Genomic DNA, 21,511 nt, shown 5'->3' on the forward strand with positions numbered 1-21,511 from the left:
GCTATCTATACATACAATGTTATTTTTATTCAGAGGGTCAGAAACAGTTATTATAATGAAATATGTGAAAAGCATTGGGGTTTCTGGGATTTTTAAAGAGCTTTTTCCATTAGTCAACTTATGGACAGAGTTTCCTTAGCTTTAGAAAGGAAACAGGGCATAGCTGGATAAAGCAGACAGGCAAATGGACAATTTATCAAAATGCTATGCACTCAGCTCGATAAAAATTATTAATTTGTAGTCTGGCTATTAAGAACTGTCAAGCCTCAAGTCAGGTTGGCAATTCTCAAGTTCGAAAATGCAATTTGTAGCCTGCAACATTAAATTAGAAAGTCCCTCTTTGTGTCAGTCTTCACTAATGTTTGTAGATCTAGCAAGGACTTCTGGCATCAGTGAGCCTGCTTTTCAGTTATTATTCTTCTTGGCTTGCAACAAGGTTGAGAAGGAAGCAGAAATGCAAAGATATCTCTTCTGTTTGAGGTTTTGTTATTCTGACACACTGCAGAGGGCTGTCTAAACCCTCAATCAAACTCAAGGTCCGCAACTCTCACATTATTGTGCCTGGACACAGCTCTGTTCCTCTGAGAAGACAAGACCTGAGAGGGTGACATGGGCATTTCTCTGCTGTCAGGGATGTCCCATATCCAGGGTGTAGGAATAGAGAGCCAAAACTTTCCTGCTGTTTGTTGTGAAGAGGTAAATAGCCATAGGTCCTCCAAATCCAGTGACAAAGACAGTTCCACAGATACTGCGTGCACTGGGTAAGGGGGAGGGTAAAGGAGGAAAGAGGAAGCCTTTCTCTGATGTGACTTTGTGATGGATCCTCCTACAAACTGGTGAGTTGTCTTTAATAAAGGTTTGGACTATCAATGGACTCATCAATTCCTCTTGCATAGAGGGCAAATGATTTATCTCTAGGTATACAGAGTAGGTAGGAAGTTGCAATATCAACATTGCTTGCATTTGTAATATCTGGAATTATGTTTTAAACATGTTTAGGCCCTTGCTGGGTGTTAGTGTCAAGATTTACATGCATAATTTTAAAACACAAATTATTTTATTTTTGTACACAAAAGACAACAAACAAGGTGATAAAAAACACTTTTCTACACTGCAAAATGTGGCATGGCAGCTCTGGTTTGTGCTGGCTTTTGCAGGGACTCTGGGAGCTTTTAATACTTCTCAGAAAGGGAAAACTCTTTGGTGTGTGCAGGGATGACTCCTACATTGGGAATAATGGGCCTATCCCCACCCAGTGCTTTATAAAATTCTCTAAAATCTTTTTTTTTTAACCATTTTTCCCTAACAGTACTGTTTATGTGTTTAACACACACACCCAGTGTCAGCTCAAATGCATTTTAGCTGGTGGAGATCTCTGCATAAGAATTTTGTTGTAGGTGTGTTTCCATGCATGTTTCCACATACACTTGTGCAAATAACACAATGAAAGTTTAAGGGAAGACTATTGCATAAAACAAGAATAAGAAATGTAAGGTGTTCAATACTAAGATAATATTAGAAGTTACAAATACTCAATTGTTATACACAGACAAACAGAAAAATTAACTTGAAAAGATTGCTATAACTTTTTCCACTGAGAGCACAGACAATAATTTCAGAGTGAGGATCCCCACCAAAGGAAACTGGTGCAACTACACTAGTTTTAATAAAGCTCTTCCAGTTAGAACCAGCAGACTTGATGTATGCTGGAGGAAGTGGTGAGGTAGAGAACAATTATTCTTAGTTCCTATGTAATTTCCTACATGAATGTCCAGGTTCTAGGTCCTCACACAGACAAGAAAGCTCTGTGTGAAAATACCCTGCTATAAACTTTTAATTCAATAAATGAAGTATCACCATCACTTTTTTCTACCAGGTTGTTATACATCTGGTTTGATACACAGATATACAAATGTATGTATGTAGTAAATAGGACAGTTGTCATTAAAATGAATTATCTGATTATAGTAAAAAGTTAACTTCCAGGGAAAAATCATATTTAATGTCATACTAGTTGAAATATGGAATGCAGTTTCCAAAAATAAACAGAAACTGAATCCACAGGAAATTCTGAGTTAAGGCTTTCTCTCTCAATCTTTAGAAATCAGTTACTGTTTTATACATAAAATTCAGTATTAGTATGAAAAGAAAAATTACATAGCAACCACAACTGAGACTGTATCAATTCTTTATTTTACTTTTCTCTGCAATGCATGATTATAGTTGCATGATTATGCTTAATCATTCCTAAAGAAATGCTGTCTTTAAAGTTAAATTCTTATGGACCCTTTCAAAATTGCCTATGTAAAAATACTAAAAATAATCACCCAAAGAAATGGCTGTATCCCAATGATCCCACACAGGATAGTAGTGCATAAAGTGGCTGGTGAAACCACAAGACTAATTTGAGAATTCCTTTCATAAAGATTAAAAAAGACAATGATAAATTACATTTTCCCTTCTAAATGTAGCCAATACTTTTATTTTTTGCATGATTGATGACAATTTAAATGTCATTTCTCAACTATCCATAATGAACTGTGTGACATCTGTTGGAGGGATTGCCCAGAGGACAGGAAGGACTGAGCAGCAAAGCCTGAGCAGGAGGCAGAATCTCTGAGGAAACCTTGTCCTCTGAGGGGACAGTTCCTGATGACCTGCCAAAGAGCAAAGGCTATAAAGTGGGGTTAGCAAAGTGCGAGGAGCTGCTGGACAGAGCTGGCAGAGGCATCACAGAGTAAGATCAAGAAAGCTTGAAAGTGGAGGGCCAGGAGGGAGGAGCAAGGAGGAGGAGGAAGAGGGAGGAAAGAACGGGCTCTAACAGCTCAATAGACTAATAGAGCCATGCTGAGCCGCAGGGCAGCATCTGCACAAATCAGTCTGTCATCAATGGGCCAGTAGCCAGATAAATCCTTGTCTCCTCCCTGGAATGGGAAATGGTTATCAGACCTGAGTGACTGCGATGGATGACTTGAAAAGTATTTCAGAAGAAGATGCTCTGTTGATCAGAAAACCCACTCTCCAGGACTACTATACCCACATATTGGGGCACTACTCTCTGCAAACTGGGAATTGTTTGAACAATTGGGAGAACCCCCAAGCGTGACTTGGAGGGTGATCTATTACATCAGAATGCAGCAACAAAACAATTTTGAAGACTAAATGCTCCAAAGCTAGGAGTCAAATAGAAGCCAGTGTAAAGAAAAAAACCCACAGAAAACTATACCTTCTTTCAGTTTTGGTTTTCAATCCATGTGAGAGAACCTATTCACTGTTTTGCCCATATTGAATTGGATCACCAATAGCAGGTGGTAGGAAATGTAGAAATTTTTGTCGTAAACTTTGTGTATAAAACTCTGATTTCAAGAACATTTTCTCCCATGCAGGCTCAGGAGTTATGACTGTTTCAGAAATTTATGTTTAAAGAATGATGGAACATTTGGATGTCTGTGTAGTCTATTGAAAAAGGCAAAAAGTAACCTATTTTAATAATTATTCCTGAAGACCAAAAATTGAAAATAATTTAAAGAAAGGATTCAATTAAATTAAAATTAGCATGGAGCGAAGTAGCATGTAGTTGCACAAAACCCCAGGCTTTGACCATGCCTCTTATGTCTCATTTCCTCAATAGAAGGGCAAGTGCTTTATTCCATGGTAACTCATTATGTTTTCTATCTCCCTCTTTTTCTGGACTGTGAGTGTCATTAGTTATGTTCTCCTATGCTGTCAGACACTGCAATACACTGAGGGTGGGTGGGTGTGCAGGCAGAAGGCTGTGAATTGCCCACCTGATATTTTGACTGTCCTGTGAGTAACTGAGAGTAAATTGCTAGAAGGAAGTCGGTCACGGAAATATAAAGACAGGCTGCAGGTTTTTCTAAGTCTCACCTGTGATGAAAACCCATCAGAAGAGAGAGGGCGAGAGAAACCTTCCTCCCTGGGAAAAGTGCCTTTTAGAAGTTGGCTAAGGAGTTGAGAGACCCATGATCTTCCCCCCTGAAAATGTTGCTAATGGACATGGGATGTGCTTGTAGCACTCTGAAGCTGTTGCTTCCAGATTACATTTAAATTACTATCCCCAGGACAAAGTGCAGACAAAATGTTTTCACTGCTTGGCCCTGTGTACTGTGGAGTCTTTCTTTTCCTTTCAGAAAGGCAATATTTCACATGATCTTGTTGAGATCTTGAAGTGGCAGAAGCATTTGAATCCCAGCTGGGAAAATACCTAAATGTGAAGACCATATAGGCACCAGTTCAGCTTGTAATTTTAAGAGTTTTCTCTGAATAGCCAAGAGAGAAATGCGATTTTGCACCTGCTTTAACGAAGACAAGGAAACGGTGCAAAATCATTCTTTTTCTTAGCAAAGGAAGAGGATTGAAAATGTGAGAATCTTTGAAAAATCACACAGCTGACAGTGACATTGCTGTTGTGCTGGCTCTCAGTCCAAGAAAGGTTCAATGCTGGCTTTATCAAGAAAAGCATGATGCGTTCCCTAGAAAGTGGAAGAGAAATAAGAGGCAAAGTCATCTATATATCTAGCTTTGGACATAACTGAAGAGCATCAGCAAATTTTGCTTACACAGATCTCATTGGGGTGCTCTAAGATTAGGATTATACCTTTTGGGGCACATCTTTAGTAGATGACAGCTATGTCTCTTTGATGCATAAAATAGGTTAACTCTATAGGGAGCACTTGGCTGTGCATATTGCTGATGTTGGCATGTTGAATACATCCTGAAGCACACACAGGGTGCACTGAAGTGCACAACACTCTAAAGCACATTTCACTCCCTTTAAAAGATTGGACCAACCACAAGTCGTACAGGGGGAAGAAAGATGTATCTCTGGGATAGGACCTGGGGAACATCTCATGGAGATTTTGACAGATGGGAGTTATCTCTACTACCAGAACCCATGCATAGTCCATGGATAGCCCAAAGAGGATTAAAGACTGAGAAAGGCTGGGACATGCCATCTGCGGGAGATGGCTATGATACCTGAAAACAGACCTGAAAAAGTGAGCACTTAAGCTGGAGAGCCAGAGGAGTTTTTAAATGTGATTCATTATCTACACCAGCATCAAAACAACATAGAGCTGAATTTGAGGGTCAAGGAGAAAACATGATTGAGTTAGTAAATTGATAAAGGTGGAGAAGGAAAATACTGTGGAAGATCTCATATCCCCATACAGAACACAACTGGTTTTATTAAGACTATGAATGTCAGTCATTATTTATTTATACATGTATTTTCCTAAAGGGTAAATTCAGACAAGTCAAGGTCTTCTTGTTACCATTAGTGTTACATTAATTGAAATATTTTGCTTCTGTTTGCCATCTGGATTATGTGAGAGAGCTGTATACTTGTGCCAGGATGTTTGATGGACCATTGAATTAGCTCAGCATTACAAGACAGCAGCATCCCACTGCTCTGAAATCTTTCTCCTTCCTTCAGTACTTCCTGCTACATTTGTCTGAATCTGCTCTTGCTCAAGGTATTGACACAGAAAAGCAAGTTTTGCCAAGGTTATTTCTCTGCACCTAATAAGTTCTAAAGCCTCTAAATGCCTCATTCTTTAGGTGAGTTTTCTTCTGGCTTAAAGAGAAAAAAAGGCATTTCAGAAACAAGATCCTTTCTTCTTGTTTTGTGTGGTATTAATTTCCTTCTCAGAGTAAATCTTTTCCCTAATAGCTGCATCCCACACAGGCACCACCACAACTGTTGAAGACAGCGTATCTTGAAGAACTCTGCTGTGTTTGGCATCTGCATGTCTGAGTAGAGAGGTCTGGGAATTTCTCAAGGAAAGGAGTTTCATTTGGAAGCGCTTATTCACAGGGAAAGTGCACCTGAGTACCAGAAGGACAGCTCTGCCTACCCCAGAATCATTTCTGCCACAGCTGACCCCTTTGGGAAGGAGTTTGTTCCCATTTCAACTTTCATCTTGTTCAATTCAACTGTAGCCCAGTTGATGGTATGGTGAGCTCAATTAAGATATGGCAGGTGTCCAATTTTGAGATTAAAAAAAAGTTTTCATTCAGGTCTAAATTACAGTCCAAAGGAATGGACCTCAAAACCTGCCACTGCTCTGGGTGCTCAGGAAAGGTTGTTACAAGTCCTGCAACCTTCATCCACAGTCAGCATCACACATTAGCCTCCATGGTCCATTTATTACCCATTTTTTCTCCACTTTCTTAAGGGAGCACAGGAAAACACTTCTCTTTCTTCCATTCGCCTCTTGCAATCTTGCAAGGTGAGACTCTACTCATTAATCAGATGAGCTACTGGTGCAAGTGTAGTCATATTCACCTTTAATAAAGCTCTACTGATTCTACCAGGGATCTGACTTCCAACTGCATTTAGATACTAGAGTTTTCTGCTGGAAACAGAAAACAGGAAACAGTGACTTTTGTCACTGGAAAGTACAACTCTAACAGTTTTCAGACTGTCCTTGACCTGGAGCTTGCTTTTTGGAACTGATGGACCCTCAGGTCACTCATATAATTCAAAACATTGGATTTTGGTGATGGACAAGCCATGACAAGAAAGGGAAGTAGGTGTAGTGGGGGGGGGGGTGTTGCACACATAAAGACATGTTTTCATGAGCAAGGTCTGAGACATGTACATGCCTTGACTGGCATCCCAACTAAAATGAAATCAATGATAAAGTTGCCTTTGTTTTCAGTAGGAGATGGTTTTCATCTCTGCTGTATATCATCCATTTCAGTCTTCACTACACATTTTATTGCTGGTTTTATGGTGAAAGAATATGTGGTCAAGCTGTATATCCATGTTTTTCAGCCTAGCCACACAGACTGTAGAAAAATAATTTTTATAATATGAAAAAATATTAGTAGTCAACAGATCTCAGGAAAGAGATGCTAAAATTGCATATTTAACATTACTGTTTAGTTAGCCAATCAGATTAGCATTTCTACCTCTAAAAAAAGCCACATGACTCAGTTTAATACTGATCAAAAGATCATATTCCACAAAAAATATCAATATGTGGACTGGAATCAATGAAAAGGATTAAGAGAGAGGATTGTGATTCTGTAAATCCTGTTCACGACAGTGAGATTGTTCTCTCAGCTGTGAACTTTGCTAGCTGGAGTATGAGAAGACACAGAACTTACTCAGTGCTCTAAAAGCAAAAGTCTCCAGAGAGCAAAGACAACTTCTGATGATTAGAGCAAGTTTTGAGTCTTGTTCCCATATGCTCTAGTAAATTTTTGAGAGAAACTGTTGACCCTGAGCTCTTAAGACATTTCTTATGGCATTTTCATTGAAACCAGTGAAGAGTTACTGACCAGATGCCCAGATCTAATGCTGCAGAAGAAAGAATTGGGCCAAAGAAACTTGGGAAGCATGAAATGACCCCGCTTTTAAGGAATCTCCTTTCTTTAAGTGAGGTGTTCATGGCCTGTCTAGGTTTTTTTGAATTCCTGGTGAGAAGTGGAAACCACAGCAAAGCAGGCTAGCAGGAGAGAAGTTGGCCCCTTCACAGTCGTCTGGGATTTTTCTCAAAAGGTCTAAATTAAGACAATTCAGTATCTACATAGGTCAGGAAATAATGGGTCTGCTTATGGAAGGCAATAAGCAGCATCATGCTAAAAGAAAGACAACACAAATTGTTATTCATCTGCTTTGAGTAGAACAGACTGGAGCAGAGAGCAAAGGGACCTATCATAGATTGTTTCTCTATGCTGTTCTTTTTCTCTTCCTTGTTTTAATGCTCTCCCAAATAATGTGCTCTTTGAATAAGCCTGTTTGATTCACTGCTTGTGAGCAGGGAATACATTGCTCAGTAAGGGTTCTGACAGTTTGATTTGGTTTCTCTCTGGTTTTGGATGGTGACTCAAGATGATGTTAAAAGTGGACACCTAGATGCGAAGCCTGGTGCTGGTTGCTGTGAGTTGGGGCTTGGCAAATGAGCTACCCAATTAAGCCGTATACATTAAATGAAGCTGTCACCAATATGCCAGCCAGCTATACTAAATGTCCAGTTAGAAATCCATCCAGTATCTTTAAGTCCAAGGAATATTTTACAAACACATTCTAATACACAGGAAAGCATTCACCTGCTGTAATGAAGCCACCTCTGGGGCGCGACATGGGAGCTGTAACCATGTGAAACTGCAGGAGGAGAAAATATATCAGCAGCACACAGCTAATTCCTCTCATTTTCTGCACAATACCATGCCAAAATTTCTACAGCTAAGCAAATAATATCAGACAATGTTGTATGGCATCTCCTTCACGTGGGTGGCAACAAGCAGCATAGCATAAGGGTTATTATAAATATTGTGAATCTGTTTGAAAAAAAACATCTCTTGGGTTAATGTTCTGAAGCATATCTAGTTAATATGACTATTAAAATTTTTTTGAATACCTTTACAGCATCTTGAGAAAGAGCCAAGAAATTATTTTTTCTCATTTTTTAGCATTTGTCATACACTGAGGTCTGCAGGCATTTTACTAGAAATATCCTTGTAAATACTGATAGGTCTGAGTGAAGACTCTGTGGAAGTAAAGTTTGCAAGCACAGCCCTGTGAAATCCTGTGTTGGTTTCACACAGGCTTTCTAGAGTGGTCTCACTGGTCTCAGGTCTGCATCTTCATCTGCAGGCTTCAAGCAGCCTCAGTGAAAATGAATTTAAATTCAGGCATTTTTCTCTCAACCTGATCTTGTCAACATATACCCCAAAAAGCTAATTTCTACATTTTATTTACTAGGACCTCTTACGTTTTATCCAAGAGACCTTTTAACCCCCTCTTCTCAGATCTTGTCACAAGTGACATTTTCCCACAAATGACTGTCAGTCCTGTCCTTGTGGCATCGTGGGTTGGGGAGGACTGCTAGGCTTTACCCACAGCCCCAGAGCAACTTCATTTGCTTCCTATTTCTCTGTAGGAAAAGCAGGGATGGATCCTGCTGCAGAAGTGCCTGAGCTACCTCTCTTTAAAATCTCCCTCTGAGGTGAATGTATTTTTAATTATTTCTCTGGTTCCTCACTATCCGTGAGCTGGATAAAGTCAGGGAAGTCAGTAAAGATAGTTTTGTGTTAAAAGTCTCTAGCTTACAGTGTCCCAAACACTGATTTTATGTAAAGTCAAAGAAAATGGACAGTCAGGGATAAACACAGTCAGTAGTATAAATCAAATGACAGCTCTGTGTTTCACGCCCTTTGTTCATATAAATGCTGGATTAGGGAAAGAAAAGAAAAATAGTATTGTGATAAAATTGGTTTAGAACATCTTTCTTGATTAACACTCACATGTAAGTAGCACTTAGGTAAAGCAGCCACTTGCCCTCTAAAAGCAATGTGCTCTCCTTTAATACACTTATCAGCAGTACTGAAGCACAGTGTGTTTACTGCAAGCCTTGAAAACAGCCCCAGCTCTGAACTGAATGGCTGCTTTTGTCTCCTCTAGGAGCAGAAGGATTTTCCTTATCCAGGGAAAGAAAGAAGTCTTTTCAGAGAACAAGACTTTGTACCAGGTTCTCTGCCAGGAGTCATGGGGTTTCTGAACGACCTGGAGAGGCCACATCGAATAGGTAAGCCTAGCAGGCAGTGAGGGCTGAGAAGACAGAGCACCTCTCTGCAGCTCCAGGCACTGGCATCCACATTGCCATGCCAGACAAGCTCACCATGTGCAACAGGTTGTTCCCTCAGGGGATACAGCATCCTCCTTTGTTCCCTTCCCACTTCTTCCATTCACTTGCACCACCTGCTCCAAACATCTCTGACAGTCCCAGTTTAACACCCCTGCCGTAGTAAAGTCCCACTCTGCAGGCAAAAGGAGCAAATCTGAGCTCTCTCCTGAGCCCAACAACCCTGCTTATTAATCAGCCAGACAGTTCATGTCTGAGAGACATAAGGGCATTCCTCTCGGGGGGAGAACATGCTGCTTCCAGGGAGATCTCTTCCACCATCTGCCCACATCAAATCTAGGAAACAGGATATTGGAAAGCAAATTTAGCACAGATGTATAACATGTGAAGGTCTGTTGACTTCAGGGTATATTTGTATTGCATTTAGCCTCAGGAATCTAAACCAGAGACAGTCTTTCCTCCCCTCCCCATTGCCCCTCTGATGTAGATGTCAGTAGACATATACTGTGATACCTAATTCAGAATTCAGTATGATCATCAGTGGAGTTGCATTATGTTTTTCCTTTGTTATTTGGTTGTTTGCTTCTGCAAGGAGACAGTTTACATGGTAATCACAAGATAGGCAACCATTATATAAACTGTGTTATTTTACCAAACTGAACTTCCCAGCCACCTGTGTGACTTGGGAGGGTCACTAAGCTCTTCATGCTCAAAAAATGTATATCCTTAATGTATAACTTCTGTCAATTGTGTTTGGAAAACTATTTCTAAATGACTTCTTACTCCATGTTGCAAAGGGCCATAAAATATCAGCCATAGCAATGTCATGGTATCATGGTTGGGTTGTCTCTGGGTTTAATGTACAAAGTGTAGCAGGTCTTATTTAAATAATGCTGATTTGGAAGAAGAATGAGTAGGAATGCAGTACCTTCCCTCTCTTTGGCACTCCCTATTCAAGGAGTAAGAAGCCTCCAGCAGACAGTCCCTTCTTAGGCAGTGCTTAAGGAAAGGCTCTAGGGCTGTGCTCGTTTAGTCCACCACATCTGAGTCTGTGCACATTTACCTAGTGCAAATTGTTCCTCTTTTATCTGCCCTTCTCTCAGACAGAGAGATTTTTTAAAAACAAATAAAGGAGAAAATAAGACATTCTTACAAATAAACCTGTTCTGAAGAAGGCAAAATGCAAACGGCATGTGAAAATGTTAACTGTGTTGTCAGATACACTTCTGGAAGGAGCTCAATATGACAGTGCTAAGTATGGCACAAGCACTTGAATAAAATGTACCATGAAGACTAAATTTAAGCAAATGTGAATGGAAGGGTTTTTTTTTGAAACATCCTGAACATGTTGGGTTTTCATTGGTTAGCACCCACTGAATTAAAATATGTGGAAACTAACTGGGAAATACTGTCTTTCTATTATAGATTAAGCCCCCTTATCCCTGTAATTAAGGAAAGTGCTTTTTCCACTTCAGCAATCCTTCAGCAAAAACAAAGATAGAACTCAATATTCTTGATAGATCTTGGATAAAATGAAGACAGGAAAGAAAACCTTTCAGACTGGTTTTATGGGCTGGAAAGAAACAGGACTGAATATCTTGTCTTATTCAACTCTTAATGGCACATTGTGACCTCTGGCAGAGTCTGCTGAAGTCAATGGAGTTGCACCAGGGATTGGTACCAGAGCTCATGCTCTGAAACTGCCAGTAAATAAAAGGGCAGATCCATATTTTTTCACTGTTGTATGTTAAATAACTTCTTGTACACGAAAATAGAAGAAGGAAGGAATCTTCCTCTTACACATTTTCCTGCAGGTTCCTACAAGCACAGAAATGTTGTGGTTTGGCAGATGTTCAGTATGGTCTCCCCGAAGAGGAGTAGTGAGGGGCTTCAGACCTCCGCTAGGCAGAACAACTGTCCTTGGCTATTTCTTGCTCAGAAGCAGAGGGGAGCCAGGAACCAGAGTGCTTATTTTACCATCTGAAGATGGGCATGTGGTCACACAGTGAGTAAACCCTTTCCAGTGCCTGGGACAACTTGGCTCATACTGAATATGCAGCAGATGTACATGCAGTCTTTTTTTGTGCCCCTATCTCTAAAAAGTTGGGGTTTCTTCAATATGATTTTTGGCTGACTGGCAAGGAAAGTGGCATGTGAGCTTTAAGGATCAGGAATCCACAAAAGGAGTTTAACTTCCAAAGTTTATATAAAAGCAATGCTCTGGGTTTTTGGGGTGAAGTGTGCCATTACATTTCCAAAACATTGGGAGTGGCACATTGCCCCAAATATCTGTACGAGGCAGTAGAGCAAGAATGAACTTTCAGCACCTGAGATTTATGTGTCAAAAGTACCTCAGCCCTTGTACATGTTTTATGAGTGTTAAAATAGAAAGTACAGTCCCTATGTGTCAGGTGGTGAACAAGCAATACTTCTATAAGATTTAGCTCTTTTCAGGCAATCCTTGAAATTCCTTAAACCCCTGAAATTCTGAGTGATTGCTCCAGAGGGGTGTAAAATCTATATCTGGACTTCAGGCTGAGTTTCAGTTGTTGGCTGTAATTGCAGGGGAATTTTTGGTGCCAGAGAAATCCTAGGAGGCCATAGGGAGACAAAAGGAAAAAGCAGTTGTATTTTGAAGCACAGTTGTTTAATAAACACGCTTTTCCAATAAATACGTCTGGGAATGTCTTCTGCTATGCTGTGCTAGTGGGGGTAAGCCTGCATTTACACATGGAGGCTTGGCAGAATGGGTGCTTGACTCACCAAATATACAGTATAAAGTCTGTGAAATGCTGAACGTGCCAAAGTGAGAGGCAGATTCTGTCAGCTTTGCTCTCGATGAGTAAGACTGTGCTCTGCACCTGACTATTTGAGAAGAAAACTACTACACAACAGAAGAAGGTTGTCAGTGTTGACCAAAATAAGTATGGGTCTTTTTTTTAAACTGCTATCGTGCGCAGTTTCCTTAGAACGAAGAGGTTTTTCAATGGTCTTTGAAGATTCTTTCATTTCTGTTTGTTTCCCACGTCATTTGTTTCCCACGTCCATCTCATTTTAAGCAAGAACCTGCTTGCTGCTAATCTTTTGCAACCATATTCTTAAACACCCTGTGTGCAACACTTGTCTCAAGCATGCTGTTCTGGCTATAGCAGTGCGCATGACCACGCAGAGATTCATTTTTAGAGCAGGATGGTACTCCAGGAGCTGTTCTTTCAGCTGCATGCGTGGGCTTAGCAGAGAATATGCAGGCTAAAAGAGGAGGGAGGGCTCAATTAACTGCCTCCAGGGTTCTAAAATACGCCATTGCACCCATTTACAGAAAGTTTCTCTACAGTTAAAAAAGAAATATTTTCCACAGTTTTATTCAAGCTCTTGAGTAGAATTTTATGGAGAATTAGATCTGTGGTTCAGCATTTTAAATATCAATTTAAGTTCTAATTTTAACAATACAATGTTGGGTTTATTTCTACTAAGATGTATAGCACCTTTCCTTAGGAATCCTTATTCCTGGTAAATGTAAAGGACTGCTAAGAGAAAGCAGGGAGAATCCTTATTAAAAAATGCATACTGCTGCTTCACCTGAGGAGCAGAGGTGGAGGGGGCAAGGGTCCACCCAGTCTGAGTGATTTCGTCAGAATGTGACTCATCCTTAAGACGGCATTTTGAACAGTGTTTATTTTTCCTTGGTGGGATACATAGAAATAAACCAAGTTCAGCCCTCCTTTCCCTGGGTCCCAGGCAGGAAGAGGAGACATCCGCTTTTCCTTCTTCATCTCTCCTCATACCTTGGGAAACAGAGTCCAGTTAGGGTTAGTGCTGCAGCAAATGGTGTTGACTTTTGCCAGATCTGGACATCAGGTTCCTTCATCTGTACTTTTTCAGACACTAACAGTTTCTCCAGTGTCTTTGTGCATGTGATGACATGCCCTTTTTTTAGTGTGAGGTGATCAGCAAAGGAGACACCCCAATTAATGGTCAACCATTCACTCCTGCGCTCAGGGGCGCATATGTTTGGGCCCTTTTCTGACTGCAGCTCTTGCTGTGGAAAAAAAAAGAGGCTTTTCTTGCACGTAGAAGTGTTAGTTATACTTGGATTGAAGGGCCTAGGAGATTCTTTATATTCAAAGAGCAAACACCGCCACTATCATTATGAATTACTATTCCTGATGAGTCTAATTCTTTTTACTGCCATTACAGCAGATGCGCACATATCTATCCTCAGTAGCCAAATCAATCTTTCCAAACTCCTAATAAATATTCCAGGAAGAATACTAGATTTTATAACAGCATTTCCTGGCCTTGGCAGGAGAAGATAGAGTTGCCCCGTCAAGTCAGCTTTTCACACGGCTTACCTGCAAAGCCTAAGGGACACCAGATAGGCATCCCTTGCTGCACATTGCTCTTATACAGGCAGATATTCATAGTGACAGCATTTTTCCCTGTTAACAGCCTTCAGTACAATATTTTTCTCTCTGTGGCTATGTCTCTTCTTTCAGCTTCATCCATCTTCAAGTGCGTGAGCTCTGTTGTGGTTAATTATAAACTTCAGGGACTTTTAACATGGGGAATTCCTCAGAACACAAATCAAGTGAACAAACAGGCATCCCCTGACAGACCCTGGAAAATAGAAAGCCTAATGAAATAAAATATATGGGTTGCTCAAAAGAGTAGATCTTTAAAAGAAGTCAGATTCCAAACTACATAGACTATCTGCATATAGATTTCTTCTTACTTAATTTCTTTCTTTCTGTCATCTAGCAGATTAGCAACCTCCAGCTGCTAATCATCACCAATGTGTCTCCTTGAACAGCTGTTATTTTCCTGTCTCCTCCTGGAGATCCTATTCCCTATGGTCATGTTTGATTACATAACAAATTACAGAAAACTAGGAAAAAATTATTTCCCATAAGCTTCTGGCTTTGTGACATTAGCTTCTACCCTTCCTGTAACTCTTCTGGATGCCTCTTGGATCTTATGTTTCCTCTGCTCTGACTCCTCTTTTCCACTGCCACGAGAAACAAGAGCTGTTATAGGGAAAAACAGTTGATAGACCCTTATTAATTAGGAATGAACCTATGGACAGAGGGTGGGTACATGAAAACAGGCAGTAGCAGCCCCAAAAGGTTGTCAGTCTGTGTTGGTGAGTCTTAAATAAAGTAGAAGTAAACCATAGAGCCATTTGGCTAGGGGAAGGCAGTTGCCAAGTGGCTGAGTCAAGCCTGCTCTTAAGTGAGTTTATGGTTTCCTATGCACTAGACAGAGCTGCCCCTGAAATGCTCGGGGACAGAATAGATGGATGAAATGTTGCCTTTTGGATCAATTTTTTGGTATATGTCTTCCATGTTCTTCTGTTTTTAAGTGTTTTTCAAGGCTGCCTGCAGCCTTGAATTGGCTGTTTGGCATGGAGTTTGAACAAGACTGAATTCGAGTTAAAAATATAATGAGATTCTTAAACAGTTGAGTTATTCTTAAGATTTGCTCATGTTTAGCTATCATTCCATTTATAGAACACTTGTAGGGATTAGCACACAGCACACAAAAAGAAGCATATATCTTATGAAATAGTATGCTTTAGGTCCCATAGTTGCTGCTGGGAGATTTCTTCCCTCAATATCTTTTTGTTTTGCTGTGTTTTCTTTCAGTCCAAAGCAGGGTTTTGCTGGTGCCAGTACTGTGTTCAGAAAGTAATCTTACCCAATGTCCTCTGACAGCAGGAAAGCACAGCTCACAAAGCAGGTGTGGTTTACAAGGGCATGACACTATGTGCAGCAAAAAGCACCTGATTCATCTCTTTATATATCTTTAATAAGAAGAAATATAATAGGAAAGCAGAGAATGAATTCAAAGATCGACTAAGCCAGGTTAGATGGGTTCTTAGTCTAGTGGAAGGTGTCCCTGCGTGTGGCAGGGGAATTGGAACTAGATGATCTTTAAGGCCCTTTCCAACCCAAACCATTCTATGATTCTATTACTTCTGCCTCTGTTAATATGGACCAAGGCCTATGCATCTGGAAAGTCCATCTAGTTTTGGATGTGGGGCAGCTGGATGAGTACAAGCACATAATGTATATCCAGTGGCTCTCATAAGGACAACTCTAAGTTCCATTTGCTGTATAATGCAATTTTAGGAATACCCTTAAGTTACCAGTGACCCAAAATGAATCACAACTCCAATTTAAATATATAGGCTTCTTATGAGATATAAAGACTTTCTTGTCTAAGAATTCGATCCACAAAAGGCAGTGTACTGAGTGGGGAGCAGGACCTGAAACAAGAGAAGTGGGAAATGACACAGAGGAGGTAGCAGTGGTGCCTTTCAATTCATAAAATGAAGAAAAAAGCTGGTCTGAAACAGCGTAAACCAGCCGCAGGTTACTCATAAATTTCAAAACATTCTCACCATCCAAAACCTCTTTAAATGGGGGCCATTTTGAGCCTGTCCTGTCTCAGTCTGTTGCTGATGATAATCCTCTTCCTTGTATTCATTTTTCCAAGAGTGATGGTCCTCTTACGTGAATCAGAGAGTTTGAACCCTAAGAGGGTGTATTGCCAAGTCTTGAGGGGCAAGATCCCTCTTTCCTTGCAAACGCACAGCTCCTTATACGCCTCAGTAAAGCTACAGAGGTCAGTAGAAAAAAGGCCAGGCTCCTGTGTTTCCCTGGGTCCAGAGTAAGGCCCACGGCCTACAAATGAAATTTTCCATACCAGCATAACAATGAGGATAGGTTATATATACATCAAGTGTCCTGTCTAAACAGATAATTAAATTTAAAAAATATATAACAATAACAATACATGTATATTTTTAAACCGGTAGATTGTGTGTGGTTTCAAAATCTTTTTGTTCAGTTGTTCATGGCAAAATAATTTTTACAGAACAGATAAAGGCAAGCAGGAAGCTGTAAGTAATGGATGTCTAGAAAAGCTGTCTTAAAAACAAACGTACCTGTGAGGAACAATTGGCAGACTGTTGGGACTTTTATGGATAATTACATTACACAGGCTCTCATAATGTCAGATGCAATATAATAAACAGGCAGCTCACTTTGGTGTTCCCTGTAGTCAGCTAGAGCTATCTGGAAGGCAACTCTTCATTTTTCTGGTTTCTGTGAAAATTATGCTATTTTGTCAGGAGCTCTTTACTTTGCAGAACACCACACCACCCAGCAGCTGCTCGTCGCAGCTGTAAATTGATTATACCAAACTCTCAGCGTGGAAACACTGGTGCTTGCATTCTCTTGCTCAGCTCTAACTTTTGAGCTCCTCCAAAGCCTCGAGCTTGCTACAGTGATGCTTGCTTGAGGTGGACCCTGCCCTTGAAGGTCTTAAATACTCCAGTATCTCACTCTGTGGCTGCCCTATGTGGTTGGTGGCGCACTGCAACTTGCAGAGGGAACTCGGGATCTCTCAAGACTGGATATCTACTTTGTTATTTTCCTATGGAACTAATGGAATTCTGCTGTGATTTTTTTTGGGGGGGAGAGGTGGTTTGTTTTTTGGGTGTTGCTTGTTTAGGGTTTTTTTGTTTGTTTTGTTTTGGGGGTTGTTGTTGTTGTGTGGATTTTTTAGTTGTTTTGTTTGGGGTTTGTTTGTTGTCATGGTTTTTCACGTGGTTGGGTTTTGTTGTTTTTTGGGTTTTTTGGGGTTTTTGGTTGGCTTTGTTTTTTTTTTTAGCAGTATAGGAACATTAGTCAGCAAAAAAAAAAAAAAGGAGGAATGCATATGGAGCTTATATGCATTTTGCCCTGCCCTGAGCACAGATAGTTCCCCAGGTCTTTCAGGAAAGCATCAAGGGAAAAGAAGTGGCAGCTCTTGAGCTGCTCTGAGGTAAGGATTGTGTTGGAGAGGCAGATGTCAGGCCCATGCTTCTCATTGTATACTCCCCCTGCATGCCCCGGTGGTGGACACCTATGATAAAAAGGTGTTGCTGGTCAGCTCTGCATTCAGCTGGGCTCTCCTTCTCACCTGGGTGCTAATGGCAGGCTCCTGAAGGGATGCTTTTTCCTGCAGGAAGGAAAATCCTGCATCCAGCTTCAGCAGGAGGTCAGCCAGTATGTGCTGGTGCTTGAACTACTGCTCAGACAGGCACACGTAAAAGATAGAATTTGGGAGCAGAGGTTTTGGTAGATTTTCTCTACTTCCTGTTCACACAAGACAGGGATGGCAAACTGACAAGCACCACTTCCATGGTCATTTTGTCTCAGCTTCTCCAACACGGTCATGTCATCCTGAGGTGGAGAATCAGCTCTTTACTATCAAGTGTCTCCACCTCTTTGAAATAATGCTGCTGAGTCTAATGGATAAGAAATAAGATGGACACTTAAGCATGGAGTGTTTCACTACATTTATGGACACAGCTTGAAGCAAGTGGATTTTTCTAGAAGTGAGGTGAGGAGAGTACTGGTGAGGTTTTATTGACTGGGGCTTTGTTTCCCCTTGTGTATTTTTTATTCCTCCCCCATCCCCCATCCCAAATCTACAAGCCAAGTGCCAGTTCATAGGATAGACCTGCAAACAGAGAAATGTCCCAGTTTGCTCAATATTTACCAGGAACAGAATCTTGCTTTAGGCATTTCTGGTTGTCATCTGAGGCAGAGAGAAAAATAAATGCAGCCATCTTTCAGAGTCTGCTTGAGGAGTCAGTTATTTTATGTTGTAATGACATGTGCATTTAATAAAGATATAGAGTATTCTGAGGAGACTAAAACTGCGCTCTTATCTTAGAGACATATAGACATTAAGAATGAAGATTTCATTTAATTGTGGCTTGCTGCTGTGCACAATTTACCAAAATGGCAGTAAACTGCTATTGAACTGTAACATCTAAAGATGTCTAAGTGCTTGGATAATTTGTGGTTTTTTCCTCCTTTGAAAGATGATAATAAAAAAGCTAAAAAATAGGAACAAAATATTTCATCAAGGCCTGCAAAGCAAAGAGGGGAGTAGTCACATACTCAAGGGCTCTAATACAAGCATCAACCCCAGGATAGGCACACCTTGACCTCCTTACCTTTACCATTGCAAATAAATAAAATGATGGGCTTGTAACCCAGAGAGATGCAGTCCAGCAGTACTGGTAATTTTGTAAGTTTGTGAGCCCCTTCAGAAAGTTCCCATAGGTAAGTTGTGGGCTTAGCTTTCATTAATTGGATTTCACTGTTCTCTGGCCTCTTAAAAGTACTGTGTGATCGCTCCCTCTCCGTGGTCCCTGTTCCACAGCCACAGGTAAAAACCAATGGCTGCAGTTGCACAGGATTTGTGTCCACTATTGAATCCCTTTATTGTCACTTAATGGAGTTCTGACGGTCTTGGTTCTGCTTGGGTGGTCCGGGGAGCTCCCTTTGATCCATGCCCATTAGTGGAATCCCTTGGGAATCAGACCAACACCCACTGACTTTCCCATGATGATTATCTGGCTGTAACACCTGAGCCCTATGGGACTGACAGAAGCATTAGCATGTCTTAAGTGTCCCCAGTGGGGCCTTTGGTTCCAAGTGACCAAGACAAGATGCAAGTTGATGGAGCTGTCAGGGCTCTGTTTGAGTATAAAATGCAGAAGAGGCACTTCACACCCCGGCATAGCAGAGAGCCTCAGCTGATGACGAGAAGGCGTGGCATCCAAGTAACTGGACAGCATTGGCCTCCCCAGTAATAGAAGTGGTACCAGTGGTACCACCAAGATAAGATCGGGGAAGATCCAAGCAGGCACCCAGGAGAGGAGTTTGGGAGGAACACAGACAGCAGAAAAGAAGTGGGAGAAACCAAAAGGAAGATTCTCTGAAGGAAGAAGTGCTGAGGTTTGTTCAAACTTTTCTTATCTACAAGTGGTTTTGTTTGGTGTAGGTTTTTTTTTTTGTTGTTGTTGTGTTTTGTTTCGGTTGGTTGATTTTTGTGGGGTTTTTTTGGTTTTTTGATGGCTTTGATGCAGTCTGTGGCAACAATTGTGTCCACTGGACATGGCAAGCATTAGTCCTAGCTGCAGAGATCTTATTATGCTAAGCAATGGACTCTGGTTCCTTGGATGGGTAAATGAAGAATACCCAGCAGTCAGCTCTCTGCAGGGATGGAGCACGGGGAGCAGAGATTTTATAGATTGCAGTGTTACAGCATCAGTGTTGACCTACCTGCTTACAGTGACAAAGAAAATTGGCACCTGGGTAATGTTTATCAAAGGTATTGTGTTGAAGCACAATCTCAGGACTGCGGATTATTCTTATTAATAGAAAGTGTAATCTACCTCTAGGAGATAACAAATAAGTAAAGTTCATAGCTATTATTACCACCAGATACATTCAGTGTGAGTATTTCACACTGAAAGTTATCTTGCATTCAAGTAAATTACATTGACTAGAAAATACTAATGCTCTCCCCAAGATAACAAATGTAAATGTAAAATATTCTAATCTAGTGGTGCTAATGTGTCTAGGGAGGGTTTATTACACTATGAAATTCAGATGAATCACAGAAGTGGAATGCTGGATGAAATTACCAGGTAGTGATGTCTTCAGCTGTGTGCCCAGGCAGGTGGATGGCAAACTGCAGAAATTAAGAACTCACTCTGCCATGAGGATCCCTCTTTCAGCTGTCATCCAGAGATCGGACTGCTCACTTTCCTCTGGATTTGCCAGTGGGATCAAGGAGACACAATAAATTCTTTCTTTTCTTTCTCCTTACCTTCAGAATTTCATTTTGTGTATTTGTTTTACTATTTGTATTGAGTTGCTCATCTCTGACACATCTGCTAGCAAGGAATGAATAAATGAAGCCAAATGAGCTGAATGAGTGGTCTGAAGAATAGTGTGAAATTTACTTGAAAAATCATTCAGCAGTTGTTTGAGACAACAAAGAAAACTGAGAAAAATCAGTTGCATATTATAGAGGTGTTGTCAGCATCTTTCAGATCAGTCTGCTGTGCCTCTCCCATTTTGCCCACATGAAAGTGGGAGAGCTTGTGATTTTTGCCAGGCAGCTGTGCAGCCATCCATTACCCAGGAAGGCTGCTCCACGGTTCAGTGGAAATATTCAAAAATTATTTTTATTAGTTTAACATGCTACTTTCTAAAATGAGTTTTTCACTTAGTTTACCCGAGGGCCTGAGAGTTCAGAGCTCAGACCCCCTGGCCACATTGTAAAGTAAAATATTGCCCTGCCAAACTGCTGAAACTGTTACTTTGTGTGCAACTTCGTGTGTGCGATTTCTAGTGGAGGTGGAAAGTGCTAGGCTGGCATCCTTGGGCAATGAAATCCTTCACCAGTTTGTGTTGGTTTGTTGGTTTCATACCAGATTCACCAATGAACCACATTTCTGGCCAAAGGGGCTACCCCAGAGGTGGCAGAGTAATTCTGTCAGCTGCAGCTTACTCAGTCCTTTGCCACCTGGAACTCATAGAGTTGTTAATGTAATTTCTCTTCATACCTTTTTATATCATAGTCAGCATCTGCCCAGGACTGCACTGACCCCATTGGGTGTTTCACACAGACCCTAAGCAGCTCTCAGATGGTGACAGTGTACAGTCACTGCTGAGCTTGACCAGATTTGAGACAATAACCTTGAGAGCTAAGGCTCAGTATGGATTTGCAGCCCTGGTGCACAGGAGACAAAAATATCAAGAACGATAGAAGAAAACTACTTTTAGCTAAGAATGAAAGGCAAGTGCCATGAGATATGTCTGAAAACATTGATTCCACTTCTAAGTGCTCACTTAGTTAGCAAAAATGATTGTTCCCCTCTCTTATTTGATTTTCAAAAAGTCATGGTTTTCTGAGCTGGGCCTTGTATCAGAAGATACAATATTTGAAATTTTAAATCAGTAAAATGGCAAAGAGCAAGGACTGGATCTTTGCCTGTTGAAGTCAATGGAGTTTTGCCATTGACATTCAGTTGAGGCAATTTCCTT

General features: G+C 40.8%; 1 long non-coding RNA gene across 1 annotated transcript in view; it reads left to right on the forward strand.

The window, feature by feature from the left end:
* Positions 1-21,511, forward strand: part of LOC120411798 — a 71,532-nt gene that overhangs the window by 30,090 nt on the left and 19,931 nt on the right. The window contains exon 2 of the long non-coding RNA XR_005604339.1: positions 9,434-9,557. This is a non-coding gene — a long non-coding RNA (uncharacterized LOC120411798). The remainder of the gene's footprint in view (positions 1-9,433; positions 9,558-21,511) is intronic.

Source organism: Corvus cornix, chromosome 3 (assembly GCF_000738735.6).
Source record: "Corvus cornix cornix isolate S_Up_H32 chromosome 3, ASM73873v5, whole genome shotgun sequence".
Lineage (NCBI taxonomy): Eukaryota > Metazoa > Chordata > Aves > Passeriformes > Corvidae > Corvus > Corvus cornix.